General features: G+C 48.3%; 1 protein-coding gene across 1 annotated transcript in view; it reads right to left on the reverse strand.

The window, feature by feature from the left end:
- LOC146861092 (uncharacterized) overlaps positions 1-19,106 on the reverse strand; it is a 311,460-nt gene that overhangs the window by 258,590 nt on the left and 33,764 nt on the right. The window contains exon 2 of the mRNA XM_085645146.1: positions 255-415. The gene's annotated coding sequence lies outside the window, so the exon portion shown is untranslated. The remainder of the gene's footprint in view (positions 1-254; positions 416-19,106) is intronic.

Raw genomic sequence — 19,106 nt, forward strand, 5'->3', positions numbered from 1 at the left:
AATAGAAGGCGAATTAATGTGGGAAAAAAACAGCATGGAACATTAAGTGAAAGAAGAGTGAAATTCGTCGAATTAAATCAGCTGTAAGAAATTCCTGTCAGGATTGATGCATAGAAGGTTACCGTTATAACTGTTTAACGGCTTGAATGCTCTTGCCGACAACCGTTCTGACGAAGAACGTGATGTGTGTTACGATCAACATTGAAGGAATCAGCTGTTGACTGCGTGCGCAGGTGTGCGCGCTACGTGGTTACGTATTGGCGGCCATTTTGGGAGAAAATAGCTCAGCGTTGCAGTTTATCATTTTCACTGTGCTTCTCCTCGAGTCTCCGCATCGTAACGGAAGCGATCCATAGCGTCGGGCGATCGGAATCTTCTCTGGAAGTAGATCGCTCGAAGCGGGGACGCGCAGATACTAGGAGAAAGATTAGAAGGTACATGAGGAATGTTTTGAGCGAAAATTCTACATTTAATTGGTGACACATGGAAAATTAGTAGTGTGAGCAACACAATTAATTGCTTGACGCTGAGCAGATCTTGAAGGAAAATATTTATATGTACTCCTCTGCAAAAAAAAAAAAGAAAATATATACAAAGCCTCAGTAAGTGATATGACTAAACCACACTTCTAAACCTTTAATGAAAAACGTTTTGTTCCTGCGCCAGATTAACGTAGAGATTACTGAGAATCACTGTACACATAAAAATCTTAAGGCGAACATAAGTTATCAGCAACATTATACAGTGTGGTAAAGATCTTAAGACAAACATGGCTTCAGGTTATTTGTGGAATCTTACACCTCCTCAAGCTTTCCTTCTGGGTAAGGGAGAACCAGAAATTAAGTGGGAGGAATGGAGAGAATATTTCATGAATTATATTTCAAATTTTGAAGATGATGATGACTTTAAAGCTGAGAAAAACTAAAAATCTTGCTACATAGTCTGGGTGCTGGTGGAATAAAAGTATACAATAGCATTATCAATCAAACTAGGAGTGAAAGTGAGGGGGATGTATTTGAAAATGCTATTGACGACTTGAACACATATTACAAACCCACAGTTTGCGTGGGGGTGGATAGATATAATTTTTTTCACAGAAAGCAAGGCAAAGTGGAATCAATTGATGACTATGTGTCTGCATTAAAAAATTTACCCCTTAACTGCCGCTTTGGAGAATTACATGACGAGTTTATAAGAGACCAAATTGTCATGCAAGGGTCCAACAGCAATATCCAGGACAATCTATGGGCAAAAGGGGAGTACCCTTTACAGAACATCATTGACATTGCAAAGAAAGCTGAACTTACTGGTCGATGTGCGAAAGCTGTCATTGCTGAGAACAAAGAAAAGAACGAGGGAAGTACTGTTAATAAACTTTCTGACTCAAAAAAGTATAGTAAAAATAACAGGAATTACAAAACAACGCAAGACAGGTCACAATTCAGCAGCAAACGTCGCTGTTACAGGTGCGGTAGCAGCAGTCATCTTGCTGATGACAGGAAGTGTCCTGCACGTGATGTTAAATGTACATGCTGCGGTGGGGTGGGGCACTTTCAGAAGGTGTGCTACAGAAAGAACACCGGTTCGATAACATTAATAGAAAACGATGAAACACACAACTAGAAAACATCGGAGGATGATGATACAGATGCATTTGTGTTGAATGTTGATGACAACTGCATTTCAAGTGTTAATGAAAAAACCAAGTGTCGTACAAAAAAAACAGTTTGCAATATGACAATTGGTGGTATTGAAATGAATATTGTTGCTGACTCAGGTTCACCGTATACCATAGTGAACAATGAGGTAGGGAAGGAGAAATTCGCACCTCGATTGGGAGAACAGCTGGGCAAGGCTGACATCTCCATCAAAACATTCACTGGGGACCCAATTGAAGTATGTGGATTTAGAAAATTAAAATTTGCGTTCAAAGGTAGGGAGTCAATCTGCAAACTCTACGTATCTGCTGTGGGACAGTCCGTATTAGGATGGATGGACCAAGGAGACCTGGGAATAAAACTGGATCCCAGCAGGTCGGACCCTGTCTTAGTGGTGCATGACAGTGAAAGCTTCAGTAGGACCTTGTTGGTTAAGTATCCCAGTGTATTCAAGGGAGAAATTGGCGCACTCAAGGGATATAAAAACAGAATACTAGTCAAGAAGAATGCAATTCCTATTGTGAACAAAGTTCATAATCTGCCTTTCTCAATAAGGGAAGAAGTAAAGACACAATTAGACAAACTCCTTGAGGAAGGAATTATAGAGCGAGTAGAAGCTTCGGAGTGGGTGGCTCCATTGGTCGTGGCTAAACGACCTAATGGCAGTCTTCGACTATGTATTGATTTACGCGACCTCAATCAAAATATTGTAGTTGAGCAATACCCCTTACCGAGAATCAAGGAAATGCTGGCAAAAACTAAAGGAGTAAAGTGGTTTTCGACTATAGATTTGAAATCCGCATACCACCAAGTCCCCTTGCATCGTGAGAGCAAAAGACTCACCATGTTCATAACGCCTTTTGGGTGTTATCAATTCAATAGAGTCCCCTTTGGTTTGGCTTCTGCGGCCGCAATGTTTTAGAGGTTAATGCAAAACATCTTTGTAGACATCTTTGCAGACGTTCCTGATCTCCTGATGTTCCAAGATGACATTCTTGTCATGGGAAAATCCAGGTAAGAACATGACGACAAGGTCAACCTGGTTCTGAGTATACTTGCTGAAAAGGGTTTGACAGCTGAGCACAAGAAGTGTAAATTTGCCTGCCATAAGGTTAATTACTTGGGACACGAAATTACAGGTGAAGGAATTCGTCCAAAGAAAGAACTTTTGGAAGCCATCAACGAAGCTCCTGTGCCCAAGAATAAGGAGGAGTTACGATCCTTCTTGGGTTTAGTAGAATTGTATGCAAAATTCATAAAGAACTTCTCACAGAAAACCTATCCCTTAAGACAATTGTTGAAATTAAAGAACAAATTCACATGGAATAATGAGTGTCAGGATACCTTTGTATCCTTAAAGCAGGAAATGTGCTCAACGGTACCTTTACAAGGATTTGACCCCACTCTTTGCAACATCATTACGACAGACGCAAGTTGTAGAGGTCTAGGTGCTGTGCTAACCCAAAGGGATATCAAAGGAAATTAGTTTACCATCGCTTTTGCCTCACGCTCTTTGACTCCCAGTGAAGTAAAATTCTCTGTTATTGAGCGTGAAGCACTAGCCTGTATTTGGGGCCTTGAATATTTCAGGCAATTTGTCTGGAGCAACAAAGTTACCCTACGTTGTGACTACAAGCCTTTGACTAAAGTCTTTACCACGAAAGGTTTGTATGCAGCATCACCTAGGCTTGCACGGTTATCGATGCGACTGTTTGAATACAATTAGGTTGTAGAGTATGTCCCTGGGGTAAAGAACGTTGTTGTAGACTTTTTGAGCCGTATGCCTTTACCTGATTGCGAGGAAAAAGAAGAAGGTCCTGGCATTGCTAGCGTGAAGGAGGACCTTGATGGAATATCACAAGAGGAATGGGTTTCTGAGCTAAAAAAAGATAAAACCTTATGTGAAGTGATCGAAAGAGTTGAAAAAGGCTGGGGTCAAAAATCATCCTTACCTGAAAGTCTAAGACATTTTTGGGAAGTGAAGAACGAACTTTCAAAAGAAAATGATTTGCTTTTAAGGGGGGAAAAAGTCGTTCCTCCCAACACGTTAAGAAGGAAAATAATACAAATCTGCCACGAGGGACACCTTGGAATAGCCAAGACAAAGAATAGAGTGAAGAATAGTTACTGGTGGCCAGGTGTGAGTATTGCTGTTGAAAGAGCGGTCAGGGACTGTACCTTATGTATAAATTCAGATAAGTCTCAGGTAACTTTGAGACCTCCGTTACAGCCTATTCCCTGCCCGTCCATGCCATGGGAACGGGTTGGGGTGGACATTACTGGACCAATATTGGACAATGGTGAACAAGTATATGTAATTGTCCTTATCGACCACTTTTCTAAATGGCCTGAGGTTAAGTTCATTACTCAGCCAGCTTCCTTGAGTGTATTAAAATTTATGGTTGAGGTCTTCACACATGAGGGGTTACCTAAAACCATTATCAGCGATAATGGTCCTCAGTTCACATCTGAAACTTTTAAAAACTACATCCAGAGAAATGTAATTTGTCATAAGACCACCTCTGTGTATCACCCCGCCGGAAATGGGGCGGTTGAAAGGTTTAACAGAGTTATCAAAGGGATTGTCCAACTGGCTAACAGCAGTAAGCTGGAATGGAAAAAAGAAATTCTTAAAACTATTTGGGCTTACCGCATCACACCATGTGTCACTACAGGGCATAGCCCTTTTGAACTGATGCGTGGTAGAACCCCATTGTCAAAGGACAATGTAGGATGGGCCAAAGCTGCAAAGAGAGTCGACTGGTCTAATGTACAAGTTATGGGAAAAATGAAAGTAGCACAAGATTCTTGCAAGGAAAGGTATGACCTCAAACATGGGTGCAAACCTGTCATGCTAGAAGTTGGGGACACAGTCAAAGTCAGAAGAAGTGGACATATTAGCAAAGGTGATGATAAGTTCTCACAGCCCGTATCTGTACGTAAAGTGTATTGTAATTCAGCTTTACTCAATGATGGTAAGGTTTGGCACTTCTCCGCTCTTTCACGTTGTGCAAACATTCCTGTTGAGCATAACGCTGAAAGGGAGACACACAACCGTGCACATGATAGCACGTTCGCTGATTCCTCAGATGAGGAAGTAGTTTGTGAACCTCACGCCCACCACTCTCTTGAGCAGACCGAACCCGCACAGATTACCTCTTCCCCCATCCAGGGTGGTCTGTGTGCTTCAAGCACTGGAAGAGCTAGCAGAAGGTTACCCTCCATACCCACTTCTGAATCAGGCCACACTCAGGTCACCAGCAGGATAGGTAGGAGGGTATTACAACCCGTTAGGCTGTCTGACTATGTACGTGAATGATTTATTGTTATCTTGTTTTGCAGAGTAATTATTTTCCGGTCACTTCTTGCATCACCTTACAATGTATTGTTCTTGCATGACTAGACATATTGCATCGTTTTATTCTCTCTCTCTCTCTCTCTATCTCTCTTGTCTATACTCTCTCTCATCTTTGTTTCATCCCTCCTTAAGGGGGAAGATGTGTTACGTTTGACTTATGTCCACTTGGCGCTCCGTACCGTGCCACCTGCGTCATCAGCTGTCAGATTGGAATGTTGACAGTTGATAGCTGATGACCAGGTGAACGGAAGCATCTGAGGCGCTCCGTCGTTACGGAGCCTGTGTTGGTGAATACAAATAAAGAGCTTGGATTCTCACTCCGCTCTTTGAGTAATCTTTACAGTGCCCTCACCACTTTAAGTTCCTCTGTATATGACAAGTTATCACATCGCTGCTGTCCCCTTATTACTTTGCAGCCCCTCTTGGCACTGCCCTGGCACTGGACCTGCAGTCAAAACACAACGTAGGAGAGACGAGGACCTTTTGGCTATCTCTGACTCCCTCAGAAAACCTTTAATCACACATGACAGAGAAGCAATCACAGAAAATAAAGAGAAGTACTAACCATTGTAGGTGGGAAAATCTATAGAGATCTTAATACTGCCCTCACACACTCGAAAGTGTAATGCTTCATCATAGGGCCGCATCATACACCCAGGTGCAGACCAACACCTTGGGTGGAGCGCAGTTTTTTTAGAGGAAAGAAAGGTGGTATATGATGAAGTAGAGTGGTGAGGGTACAGTATAAATGACAAATAGACAGAATAAACACAGAAGTGAGATTCTGACAGAAAGGAAACGAATAGTCTCCTAAAGGAAGGGACCAAAGAAAGGTGCAGAGAAAAGAAAGTATAAAACTGTCTCGAGGTTAACCCTCAATTTTATTCCTGTTCACCTCGGGCAGAGTTAAAATAAATGAAATGGGGTATCAAGGGCAGGTAACGACCCCGTATTCCCCACTGCTAAAACCAACATGTTTCTGCCAGTATTCTTTGTGCCCAACTGGGTCACTCTGGCATTCGTCAGGGTGTTGGTCCCTTATTGTCTGGTCTATCCCACTATTTGGGTATATATTACCTTAGTACTCAGGGTATTGCCCCAGCGTTCCTCTCTAATGGGATTTCCAAGAGGATTTATACATCTACAAAAAAAGGGGAAGAGAAAGCAGGGAAAACAAATCGTAATTCACATGCTCGTGCTTCTCAAACTTGACCATAGTTCTCACAGATAAATACAAGAATAGGCGTGGTCGGGTTTCGACGCGAAAGGTGCGTCTGGTCGTGGCGAAAGCCGGACTGGATTGGAATCCTGATGAATGGGATGGTAATATCTGGAACTCGAGTGATTCTCCTTCCTCGGGTGAGGAGTCTGCCAAGCGCGAGTCCTCTTGCTCCGGCCATGATTGTAAGTCTGCTTCTTGCGCCGCTGATGGTGCACCCCGTGATTGCGCTCGTCCTTCGAGCGGAGTCGATGCTTCTTACACTGATTGTTCCTCTACGTGTCCTGGTCGAGCTCCTTGTGATGCTCGTCCTGCGGTCTCGGTGCATCCAGTTTTTCGGCGGAAGTTGCAGCAGGCTCCCGGTGCTCCGAATGGTATTGCTTTAGACTCTTTGGAGGATTTTACTCAACAAGAAATTAGTGATATTTTGCAGCGATTTCGGCAGCGAGCTGGTGAGACCTTACTCACATGGATGGTGCGCCTTTATGAACTGGGCGCTGCTTGCATTATGTTGGATGCTGGCGATTGTTTGAAGTTTTGTTCCTTGAGTTCGGATTCTACTGTACAGGATCATTTTCGTAACTTTAATGTTGGTGGTCAAATTTCTTTGCTTCAATTGGCGACTGAGGGTTGTAATCAAAAATATCCTACTGAGTCTAACTGGCCTGTGAATGACAAACCGTGGTATACTTTGCGCGATGCTGCACAACGTCTCAAAGAGGAGGTGATGAAAACGGCAATTTTTCTAAATACTGCTGACAGGTTGCTTGATGGTTTCTTGACATCTTCTGTGCGGAATCGTATTATTCGTTCTTCCCCTGTTGCTTATAAGCAGGTCATGATGACTTTATTGATTAATCAGACTGGTAACATGTTATCTGTAGTGCTGGAATCGGTACGCCAACTCGGTGAGTTGGGTGAGTGGTTTAAACCTGAACGGCAGTCCCGGCCTGACACTCGTACTCCTGGTGACAATAAACTTACTAGACGTGATATGTTTTTTGGTCTTATGGCCGATGGTGTGCGGAAGGAGGACATTGATGGTGAGACTACTTCTCGTTTGTGGGAAATGTTTCGCAAACGTGGCTTGGATCGAAAGGAGGGTGCCCGGCGTGTTCGGACAACTGAGTGTGATCGTGGTTTTTCTGACGGTAGCGGTGATGACGACCGCCATGGGCGCTCTGATCGTCGTGATGATCGACGTTATGTACGTGATTTGTCCCCCCGTCGTGAGAGAGACAGGGAGAGAGAGGGGGAAAGAGAGAGGGGGAGAGATGATTATGTTAACAGCAGACGTAGAGATGATAGGGATCAATCCCCTGAGTTGAGAAGGAGAGAGGATCGACACAGATTGGCCGATCGAAACCCGCAGTACAATGCAGAGAACAGGAATCCATTTCGTAATGGAGATGGATATGAACAGGAGGTATCGATACCTGGGAAACGTGAGAGTCTTTATCCTGATTTATCCTGGTACACAGAACGCAGTAAAAATGACTAGGAAATAGGTCAAGCTCCAGTACACAGATGGGCTCACAGAGATAATAGACCCTATGTAGATATTGATATTTATTGGAGACATCGTAATGTCCAAAGGGCCCGAGCATTGGTAGATACAGGAGCGGAGGCCACTCTTATTCATGGAAAATCAAAGAAGTTTAAAGGTCAGCCTTTTACAATTACCGGATTAGGTGGAAAGGAAACTCCCGCAGTTCAAACTTTACTTGAAATGAGAATAGGTAGAATTCCTAGAAAAGAATACTCTGTATTAGTGGTGCCACTCTTAGAATTCATAATTGGAATTGATATTTTGAAAGGAATGACTTTGCACTTAGATGATGGATGTTACCAATTTGGAACTAAACATTATATATCGTCCAGGCCTGTACGGGTTGGTCGTTTAAGAATGCCCCCCATAAAAGTTCCCCAGGCGACAAAAGTGGTTCGTCAGAAGCAGTATCGTATTCCAGGTGGTCATGAAGAGATTAGTACCACTATTCAGGAGTTGGTGGATGCAGGAGTTGTTAGACCTGTCAGCCCTTTGGGTGGTCCCTCCTCATCATTATTTATTTTGTCCCACTTTTGCCTCAACCCCTGTTTGAATTTTTCCTTTTTGGGAACCACCAGACTTTTTAGTGTTGCTGCAGATTCAGGGAGCCATTTTAGCTACCCCTGAAACTTCTGTCTGAGGGCCTGGGGCACAAAATGGTGGCCACCTGTGACATCACCAGCATCCACTGGAACCTACCAGCACCTTCCAGAACATTCCGGGAGATTCCAGAACCCTGTGACCGTTGGAGGCGGTTTAGAATGTTGGGAGGATAAGAGAGGCAGTTGGCAGTTGGAGCTGGCAGTTGGCACCTGACTGGTGAAGAGAGAGGAGCACAGCAGTGAAGGAGGAAGGAGTGAAGCAGCAGGGGTGGAAACTTGTGCCTGGAGTGGGGTCCATAAACCCACCCTTGATACTTGTCCCTACTGATGGATCCCAGCCTATAGCCCTGTGTGGGAAGAAGTCAGAAGAAAACCATCCTAAGGACCTGGACAGCAGGAACAGGCCTTAGAACCAAGAAAGCAGCAAGATTCTGACCTGAGAACTGGTTTCCCTGGAGTCTGGCGTCGAGTAGCCGAAGACCTGGAGCCCGAGGTGGAGAAGCGGCGCTGACTGAGGTAGCAGACGTCGTACCCGGAGCCGCCTGAGGTCGTAAGAGGGCGCCGACGGAGGTCGAGAGGAATACCAAGGGTCGAGAAGGAAGTGAACCGAGGTCGAGTGAGCGGCGTCATCGGAAGGGTGAAGTCCGCCCTCCGGAGTCGTCGGAGACCGAGGTAGAGGAGCACCGGAGGTCGGGAGTGAGGATCGCACTCCGGAGTCGCCCGGAACCTGTGAGGAGGAGCACCGGAGGTCGGGGGTGAGGAGCGCACCCCGGAGTCGCCGGAAGTCGACAGCGAGGCCAGGCCGGCCGACGTCATCGGAGCCGAGTGCGCCATCGGACCGGAGCCGCCCGAAGTCGACATCGTGAGGAGACTGCCCGACGCCGTCGAATCGGAGGTCGAGTTCGAACCGAGGCCACCGACATCGGACCGGAACCGCCTACCGGCGTCGTCAAAGAACTGACATTGTGCCGAGGCCGCCGAGACCGAACCGGAACCGCCTCACGGCGTCGACACGACTCCAGCGGCGTCGGAACATCAGAAAAGGGCAGTAAGTGGAGTAGAGGGCGCCTAAGGCCCTGTGGAGACCTGAGAGACTACTCTAAGGGGCTAGGGAGGTGCTGAAACCCACCTGACTGTGCCTGGGGTGAACTGGGACTAACCTAGAGAGGTTGTGTGGAGAAGGGAAGCCAGGGCATTGGAATTCCCCCCTTTGATCTACCTCAGTTTAGGCCTCAGCCTTTGCCTCAGCCAGGGAGTAGAACCCCCCAAGCCTTCCACACCCTACAAGCTGTGCCTGGGCCAAATCAGCCCTTAAGAATTGAAGTGTCATCTGATTCATGAGTGTGGCTGTATACTTCTAATTACTTATTGGGGATACTGTATTTATTAAGTTCTTATCTATTTATTGCTGCACTATATTTATAGGTCCACAGGACTTGTTGGTGTACAGTATTTATTGGTACAGTATTTATTGGTACAGTATTTATTACCTCAAAGTATTTAATTGTCTGTATATATTGCACTTGTATTTATGCCCTGTTATTTATGATCACCCCTATTTATTTCAGCAAACAGCAATTATTTATTTGACCTGCTCTATTTAAGAATTTGTATATTGTGATTGTTATTTATTTTTCCAATCAGCAACTAAGAGAAAAAGATAAAGAAGAATATTTTCATAATTTTTACGGTGTAGAGTCGTTTTTGGAACGGATGCACGCATGGTTATTGTATGGGTATATTGTATGCTTAGCACGGTGCCTGATTCCTGACCACTCGAGCCAAGCTACCACAGTGTGTCCGGAAGACCACCACCACCCCTTCTAGTGTGGGAGTGGTTTTCCAACATAAATTGGTGTTCAGTGGTGGGATAGAGCTGTGCCTACATATACTCAACAATAACTGTGGGTAGTCCATAGGCCTACACCGGGAGTTTTCTCACAGCGGCCTTCCTAATTGTGGGTTTTTGTTTTTTCCAAATTTACTCTGGTAGTGGGAGGAGGTATTATTAAAGGTACCCCCCTACATTGTTACTGCACAAAACCTGTCCTCTAACCTGAGTGGGCAAGATGGAGTTTGTACTGGAAGATTTAGAAACGTACACTGTGGCCCAACTCAGGGAGTTTTGCCAGCGGGGGGGGGTGTACTGTCCCCCAGGAGCAAAGAAGGGTGCACTCCAAACCAGCTTAAGGGCTTGGGGGGAGGCACGCCGAGAAAGCAAGGCTGAGGAGGAAGACAGGGATGGAGAGCCTAACCCCGAGGGGGCTGAGATGTACCAACCTGAGGTGGGGAACCTGTCAGCAGGGCCCAGGACACTTTCTAGGAAGGGCAGCACTGTCTCTAGCGGGGGCTTATCCAGCGTGGAGTTAGCAGATCGGAGAGAGAAAAGACAGCTCACATGGGATTTAGCAAAGCTGGAGAAGGAGAAGGAGGAACAGAGGTTGGCTCATGAGACGGAGAAGGAGAGGATGGCTCATGAGATAAGACTGAAAGAGATAGAGCTTCAGATCTTAAGAATTGGGGCACCAACTGTTCCTAATGGTGGCAGCAAAGACCAAGAAATCACCAGGGAATCCAAACCTTACCTGCCAAAGGACATAGTAGCTAGCTATGGGGCGGGTGACGACATCGCCAAGTGGCTAGCAGCCTATGAGGTCTCGTTGAGGGCCCATGGGGTTCCAGTGAAGTATTGGGGAGGAGGATTGTATAGGTACATGCCTCCAGCTGGTAGGGATGCTTTATTGGCCCTCGAAGAGGATGAGCAGACCCACTACCCCACCATGAAACTGGCGCTCATCAGAAAGTTTGGACTAACACCTGAAAAGTACAGACAGAAGTTCAGGGGTAGTCACAAACTGGGCACACAGAATTGGGTGGACTTCCTGGACTATGCAAAGAAGGCACTGGAAGGTTGGATTCAGGGCAGTGAAGTAAGGAACTACGAGGAGCTGTTTGACCTAGTACTGAAGGAACACCTACTCGAGAAATGTTTCCCTGAACTGCGGCAACACCTGGTGGATAGCAAGCTGACCAGCCCCCGGAAGCTTGCTGAGGAGGCGGACATTTGGGCTAGTACCCGGGTGTCCACAAGGGGGACTGGAGGGGATACTCAAAAGGCCGGACAGGGCGCCCCCCAGAAGAAAGAAGGAGGGGAAAAGAAAAAGGAGTTCTCCAAAGGCCCCCAAAATAACTTCCAAGGGAAGGGAACAGGATTCACCTCTAAGGCTAACCCACCCAGAAACCCTAATCCTGGCCAGAGTCAGCAGCCAATGGTTGTCCATTGCTACGAGTGCGGTGGCGTTGGACACTATAAAGGAGATCCGAAGTGTCAGAAACGATCACCCCCTCCCACTGGAGGAAAGCCCCCCGGAGTAGCTAGTGTAGTGCTCGGGGAGGAGATGCCCTTAACTAAGGGAAGGGAGTGGGCGGGTGTCACTCTAGTGTCCCTGGGAGAACGGGAGATGGTTCCTAAGATCCAGGTGCCCGCAAATACCGCAAAGTATGGGCAGTGGATCACCATCAACGGCCAAAGAGGGGAGGCTCTGAGAGACACAGGAGCCAGTATGACTATGGTGCGTAGCCAGCTGGTGTCTCCAGAGCAGGTAATTCCCGATGTACTCCACCCAGCCGCGATGGCTGACGGCAGAACAGGTCACTATCCAGTGGCCGAGGTTCCCTTTGAATGGGGGGGGGTTGCAGGTTCACTTCGAGTTGCCGTAAGCCCTGCCGTGCCAGTCGATTGTCTGCTGGGCAATGACATGGAGCACAACGCTTGGAAGGAGGTGGAATACCGGACTCATACCGAGATGCTGGGTACACCTGACTGGGCCTGTGTTAGCACAAGGTCCGTGACTACCCGAAGAGGGAGTTCATTCCGGCTGGAGCCTGGAACAAAGGCCCAGCCAGCTGCCAGTCAAGGGAAGAACCGAGGACAGGAGGAGCCTGCCTCGGCGTCTCCACCCCGTAGGACGGATAGGCCACCGGAGGTGGTGGACCAGGAGTCTGCGGAGGGGGACGTTACCAACCTGGAGGACCTACCCATCCCGGCCGAGTGGCACGTGGAGGGAGGCCCGTCCAGGGAGGAATTCTGCCAGGGCCAGAGGGAGTGCCCTACCCTTGAGGGGCTGAGGCGACAGGCCGAAGCCCAGGCAGCAGGTAACGTTGAAGGGAACTACAGTGTTTACTGGGAGGATGGCCTCCTCTACAGTGAACCCAAGGCACCCCTACATGGATCGTCACGAGCCTTGGTAGTTCCTCAACGTTATCGAGCCTTCCTTTTAGAGTTGGCTCACGAGATCCCCTTGGCAGGACACCTGGGGCAAGACAAGACCTTCGCCCGTCTTGTCCCACACTTTTATTGGCCTCAGATGAAAGTGTCGTCCGATACCTACTGCCGGACATGTGTGTCTTGCCAAGCCAGTGGGAAAACAGGGGTGAAGCTGAAAGCTCCCCTGGAACCACTTCCTGTCGTTAGCACCCCCTTTGAAAGGGTGGGCATCGACATTGTGGGTCCATTAGATCCACCAACTACAGCTGGTCACAGGTTTATCCTGGTTCTGGTGGATCATGCCACACGGTACCCAGAGGCAATACCTCTGAGGACCATAACAGCACCTGTTGTGGCTAGGGCCCTGATGGGAATCTTTACCCGAGTGGGTTTTCCCAAGGAAGTTGTGTCCGACAGGGGGACCAACTTCATGTCAGCATATATGCGGGCAATGTGGAAGGAGTGTGGAGTGACCTACCGGTTCACCACTCCTTACCACCCCCAGACAAATGGTCTGGTGGAGAGGTTTAATAAAACCTTGAAGGGCATGATCAGAAGTCTGCCTGAAAGCCTGCGGAGGAAATGGGACGTCCTCCTACCCTGTTTACTTTTCTCCTACAGGGAAGTGCCACAGAAGGGAGTGGGCTTCAGCCCCTTCGAGCTTCTGTATGGGCACCCTGTACGTGGACCTCTTAACCTGGTGAGAGACGGATGGGAAAGAACTCCCAGAAAGCTCCCCCAGGATGTGGTGAGCTACATGCTGGCCTTCCGGAGCCAAATGGCTAAGTTGTGGAAGCAAGCTTCTGACAACCTGGAAGCCAGCCAAGCAGTAATGAAGGCGTGGTATGACCACAACGCTCACCCGGTGGAGTTGGAGCCTGGCCAGAAGGTGTGGGTGATCGAACCCGGAGAGCTTAGTGCCCCCCAGGATCGCTGGTCAGGACCCTTTGAGGTGTTGGAGAAGAAGGGTAAGGCTACCTACTTGGTGGACCTGAAGACCCCTCGTCAGCCCCTGCGGGTGCTGCATGCCAACCGCCTCAAACCCCACCACGAGAGGCCCGAAGTCATCTTGATGATGGTGACTGACGGAGGAGAGGACGTGGAAAGCGAGCCTCTCCCTGATCTGTTTGCGTCTCAGGAAAAGGATGGGTCGGTGGAGGGAGTGATTCTCTCCCCATCTCTAACTCCTGAACAGCAGGAGGACTGTCACCAGGTCCTGGGGCAGTACTCTTCGTTGTTCTCCCTTGTCCCGGGTAGGACTCACCTGTGCGTCCATGACGTGGACACAGGAGACAGCCCACCTGTGAAGTCCAAGATCTACCGGATGTCAGACAAGGTGAAGGCCAGCATTCATAGTGAGGTCACTAAGATGCTGGAGCTAGGAGTGATTGAACCTTCTAGCAGCCCCTGGTCCAGTCCGGTGGTGTTAGTACCAAAAGCTGCACCACCGGGTGCCCAACCAGAACTGAGGTTCTGTGTGGACTACCGGGGACTGAATTCAGTGACAAAAACTGATGCTCATCCGATCCCTAGGGCGGATGAATTAATTGACCAGCTGGGAGCTGCCCAATATCTAAGTACCTTTGACCTTACTTCGGGGTACTGGCAGATCTCTTTGACTGATGGAGCAAGGGAAAGGTCAGCCTTCTCCACGCCCAATGGCCACTACCAGTTCTGTGTGATGCCCTTTGGGCTCAAGAACGCACCTGCCACGTTTCAGCGCCTGGTAAACCAGATCCTCACCGGGATGGAGAGTTTCTCTGCTGCTTATCTGGATGACATAGCCGTCTTCAGTAACAGCTGGGAGGATCACTTGCGTCACCTGCAAGCTGTTCTCCAGGCCCTGAGACAAGCTGGATTGACGATCAAGGCCAGCAAGTGCCAGATCGGGCAGGGGTCGGTAGTGTACCTTGGACACTTGGTGGGTAGGGGAACGGTGCAACCCCTCCAGGCGAAGATCGAGGCCATCATGGCCTGGGAACCCCCCAAGACACAGACTGAGGTCCGAGCATTTTTGGGCCTCACGGGATACTATCGCCGCTTCGTGAAGGGGTACGGTACCATCGTAGCCCCTCTCACGGAGCTCACGTCCAAGAAACAACCTCGACGGGTAGTCTGGACGGAGGCTTGTCAGCAAGCCTTTGAGAGATTGAAGAAAGCCATGTGCGAGGCCCCGGTCTTAAGGGCCCCAGACTTTTCCAAGAAGTTCATTGTCCAGACAGATGCATCAGAACATGGCATTGGGGCAGTGTTATCGCAACTCAACGAAGAGGGTCTGGATCAACCCGTGGTCTTCCTATCCAGGAGACTACTTCCCAGGGAACAGAAGTGGAGTGCAATAGAGCGTGAAGCCTTTGCAGTGGTATGGGCTCTGAAGAAGTTGCGGCCATACCTGTTTGGCTCGCACTTCCTAGTTCAGACCGACCACCGACCCCTTCGTTGGCTGATGCAAATGAAGGGGGAGAATCCCAAGTTGTTGAGGTGGTCTATTTCCCTACAGGGGATGGACTTTCAGGTGGAACATCGGCCTGGAGTGGACCACGCCAATGCAGACGGTCTCTCAAGGTATTTCCGCCTTAGTGATGAGAACTCCCAAGGGGTTGGGTAGCTCTCCCCACTTTCAGCTGGGGGGGACGCGTGTTAGACCTGTCAGCCCTTTGGGTGGTCCCTCCTCATCATTATTTATTTTGTCCCACTTTTGCCTCAACCCCTGTTTGAATTTTTCCTTTTTGGGAACCACCAGACTTTTTAGTGTTGCTGCAGATTCAGGGAGCCATTTTAGCTACCCCTGAAACTTCTGTCTGAGGGCCTGGGGCACAAAATGGTGGCCACCTGTGACATCACCAGCATCCACTGGAACCTACCAGCACCTTCCAGAACATTCCGGGAGATTCCAGAACCCTGTGACCGTTGGAGGCGGTTTAGAATGTTGGGAGGATAAGAGAGGCAGTTGGCAGTTGGAGCTGGCAGTTGGCACCTGACTGGTGAAGAGAGAGGAGCACAGCAGTGAAGGAGGAAGGAGTGAAGCAGCAGGGGTGGAAACTTGTGCCTGGAGTGGGGTCCATAAACCCACCCTTGATACTTGTCCCTACTGATGGATCCCAGCCTATAGCCCTGTGTGGGAAGAAGTCAGAAGAAAACCATCCTAAGGACCTGGACAGCAGGAACAGGCCTTAGAACCAAGAAAGCAGCAAGATTCTGACCTGAGAACTGGTTTCCCTGGAGTCTGGCGTCGAGTAGCCGAAGACCTGGAGCCCGAGGTGGAGAAGCGGCGCTGACTGAGGTAGCAGACGTCGTACCCGGAGCCGCCTGAGGTCGTAAGAGGGCGCCGACGGAGGTCGAGAGGAATACCAAGGGTCGAGAAGGAAGTGAACCGAGGTCGAGTGAGCGGCGTCATCGGAAGGGTGAAGTCCGCCCTCCGGAGTCGTCGGAGACCGAGGTAGAGGAGCACCGGAGGTCGGGAGTGAGGATCGCACTCCGGAGTCGCCCGGAACCTGTGAGGAGGAGCACCGGAGGTCGGGGGTGAGGAGCGCACCCCGGAGTCGCCGGAAGTCGACAGCGAGGCCAGGCCGGCCGACGTCATCGGAGCCGAGTGCGCCATCGGACCGGAGCCGCCCGAAGTCGACATCGTGAGGAGACTGCCCGACGCCGTCGAATCGGAGGTCGAGTTCGAACCGAGGCCACCGACATCGGACCGGAACCGCCTACCGGCGTCGTCAAAGAACTGACATTGTGCCGAGGCCACCGAGACCGAACCGGAACCGCCTCACGGCGTCGACACGACTCCAGCGGCGTCGGAACATCAGAAAAGGGCAGTAAGTGGAGTAGAGGGCGCCTAAGGCCCTGTGGAGACCTGAGAGACTACTCTAAGGGGCTAGGGAGGTGCTGAAACCCACCTGACTGTGCCTGGGGTGAACTGGGACTAACCTAGAGAGGTTGTGTGGAGAAGGGAAGCCAGGGCATTGGAATTCCCCCCTTTGATCTACCTCAGTTTAGGCCTCAGCCTTTGCCTCAGCCAGGGAGTAGAACCCCCCAAGCCTTCCACACCCTACAAGCTGTGCCTGGGCCAAATCAGCCCTTAAGAATTGAAGTGTCATCTGATTCATGAGTGTGGCTGTATACTTCTAATTACTTATTGGGGATACTGTATTTATTAAGTTCTTATCTATTTATTGCTGCACTATATTTATAGGTCCACAGGACTTGTTGGTGTACAGTATTTATTGGTACAGTATTTATTGGTACAGTATTTATTACCTCAAAGTATTTAATTGTCTGTATATATTGCACTTGTATTTATGCCCTGTTATTTATGATCACCCCTATTTATTTCAGCAAACAGCAATTATTTATTTGACCTGCTCTATTTAAGAATTTGTATATTGTGATTGTTATTTATTTTTCCAATCAGCAACTAAGAGAAAAAGATAAAGAAGAATATTTTCATAATTTTTACGGTGTAGAGTCGTTTTTGGAACGGATGCACGCATGGTTATTGTATGGGTATATTGTATGCTTAGCACGGTGCCTGATTCCTGACCACTCGAGCCAAGCTACCACAGTGTGTCCGGAAGACCACCACCACCCCTTCTAGTGTGGGAGTGGTTTTCCAACAGGAGTTATAACCCCAGTTACTTCTGCTTGGAATAATCCTGTTTGGCCTGTACGTAAGAGTGATAATTCTTGGCGCATGACTGTTGATTATCGAGAATTGAATAGACACACACCCTCTTTGACTGTTGCAGTACCGGATGTTATTACCCTAATTGAAAGAATCCAAAAACATCCAGGTACATGGTATGCGTCCATTGATATTGCTAATACTTTCTTTTCGATTCCGATTGCCCCTGAGTGTCAGGAACAATTCAGTTTTACGTGGAACGGGCGTCAGATGACGTTTAGAAGTCTTCCCCAGGGCTATGTGCATAGTCCTACGATATGTCACCGGCTGGTGGCAGAGCATTTGGCTGAGGTACCGGTTCATCCGCAAATTCAGATATGTCACTATATTGATGATATTTTGATCCAAGGCGAAACACAAGAGGAAGTTCAGACCCAATTGGACAGAGTCATTGAGTGCCTGCGTGAGAAAGGTTGGGAAATCAACCCGGATAAGTTACAAGGTCCGTCCCAGGCTGTGAAATTTTTGGGTATTAATTGGCATGAGGGGCACCGAGAAGTGATCCCTCAGGTTAAACAGAAAATTCTTGATTTTGCAGTTCCGAGGAATAGGAAAGAAGCCCAAAGCTTCATTGGTTTATTTGGTTTTTGGCGCCAGCATATTCCTCATTTGAGTCAAATATTGGCCCCTTTGTACCAGGTCACTCGTAAAAAGAATGCATTTGAATGGGGTAAACCACAGCAAGATGCGTTCAGTCTGGCAAAAGAAGCAATTCAGCATGATCTGGATTTATGGCCTGTATGTGATGGTGATGTGGATTTGAATGTGTCTGTACAAGGCCTTTATGCGAATTGGAGTTTGTGGCAGAAACAAGGCAAGAGTAGAGTACCGCTAGGTTTCTGGACCAAAAAGTTACCTGATGCTGGTGAGCGTTATACACCTTTTGAGAAACAGTTACTTGCATGTTATTGGGCTCTGGTGGATACCGAGCAATTGACTTTGGGACATGATATAGTTTTGCGACCTGAAATTCCTATCATGCAGTGGGTTATGAGTTCGCCAAAAACTCACCGAATTGGACACGCTCAAGAGGCGAGTGTGATTAAATGGAAATGGTATATACAAGACAGGGCACGTGTGGGACAAAAAGGAGTTGCATCTTTGCATGAGCAGGTGGCGCGGGCGCCATCGACTGAGACTGAGAGTGAATGTTCCGTACCCTTAGTACAGGAGTCTCCTGTTAAGTGGGGTAGACCTTTTGATGATTTGTCGGCGGAGGACAGAAACCATGTCTGGTTTACGGATGGTTCAGCAAGGTTCATAGGGACGAAACGGCATTGGAAGGCGGTGTCCTATAATCCGATCACACAAAAATTGCTGAGCACAACTGGTGAGGGTAAGAGCAGTCAATTTGCTGAACTCTATGCTGTTTATCAAGTTCTGAAACAAGAGTTACCTGGCACATGTCATATTTTCACCGATTCTTGGTCTACTGCCAATGGACTGGCAGTTTGGTTACCGACTTGGCATTCCCATAGTTGGAAAATCCATTCAAAAGAACTGTGGGGAAAAGAATTATGGCAGGAGATTTGGGAAATGCTCCCACAGAGTACTGTTACAATCTTCCATGTGGATGCTCATACCCCGATAGACTCTCTTGACAAATTCTTTCATAATATTGCAGATGAGAAATCTAAAATTGCTGAGGCAGTGGTGGACAGGCAAGATTCTGATATTGCGGGATTGGCGAAATGGGCCCACCAGAAAGCAGGACACTTTGGAGAGAAAGCCACTAGCAGGTGGGCTGCTGATCGAGGAATTTATATTCCCCT

This window comes from Triturus cristatus, chromosome 3_1 (assembly GCF_964204655.1).
Source record: "Triturus cristatus chromosome 3_1, aTriCri1.1, whole genome shotgun sequence".
Taxonomy (NCBI): Eukaryota; Metazoa; Chordata; class Amphibia; order Caudata; family Salamandridae; genus Triturus; species Triturus cristatus.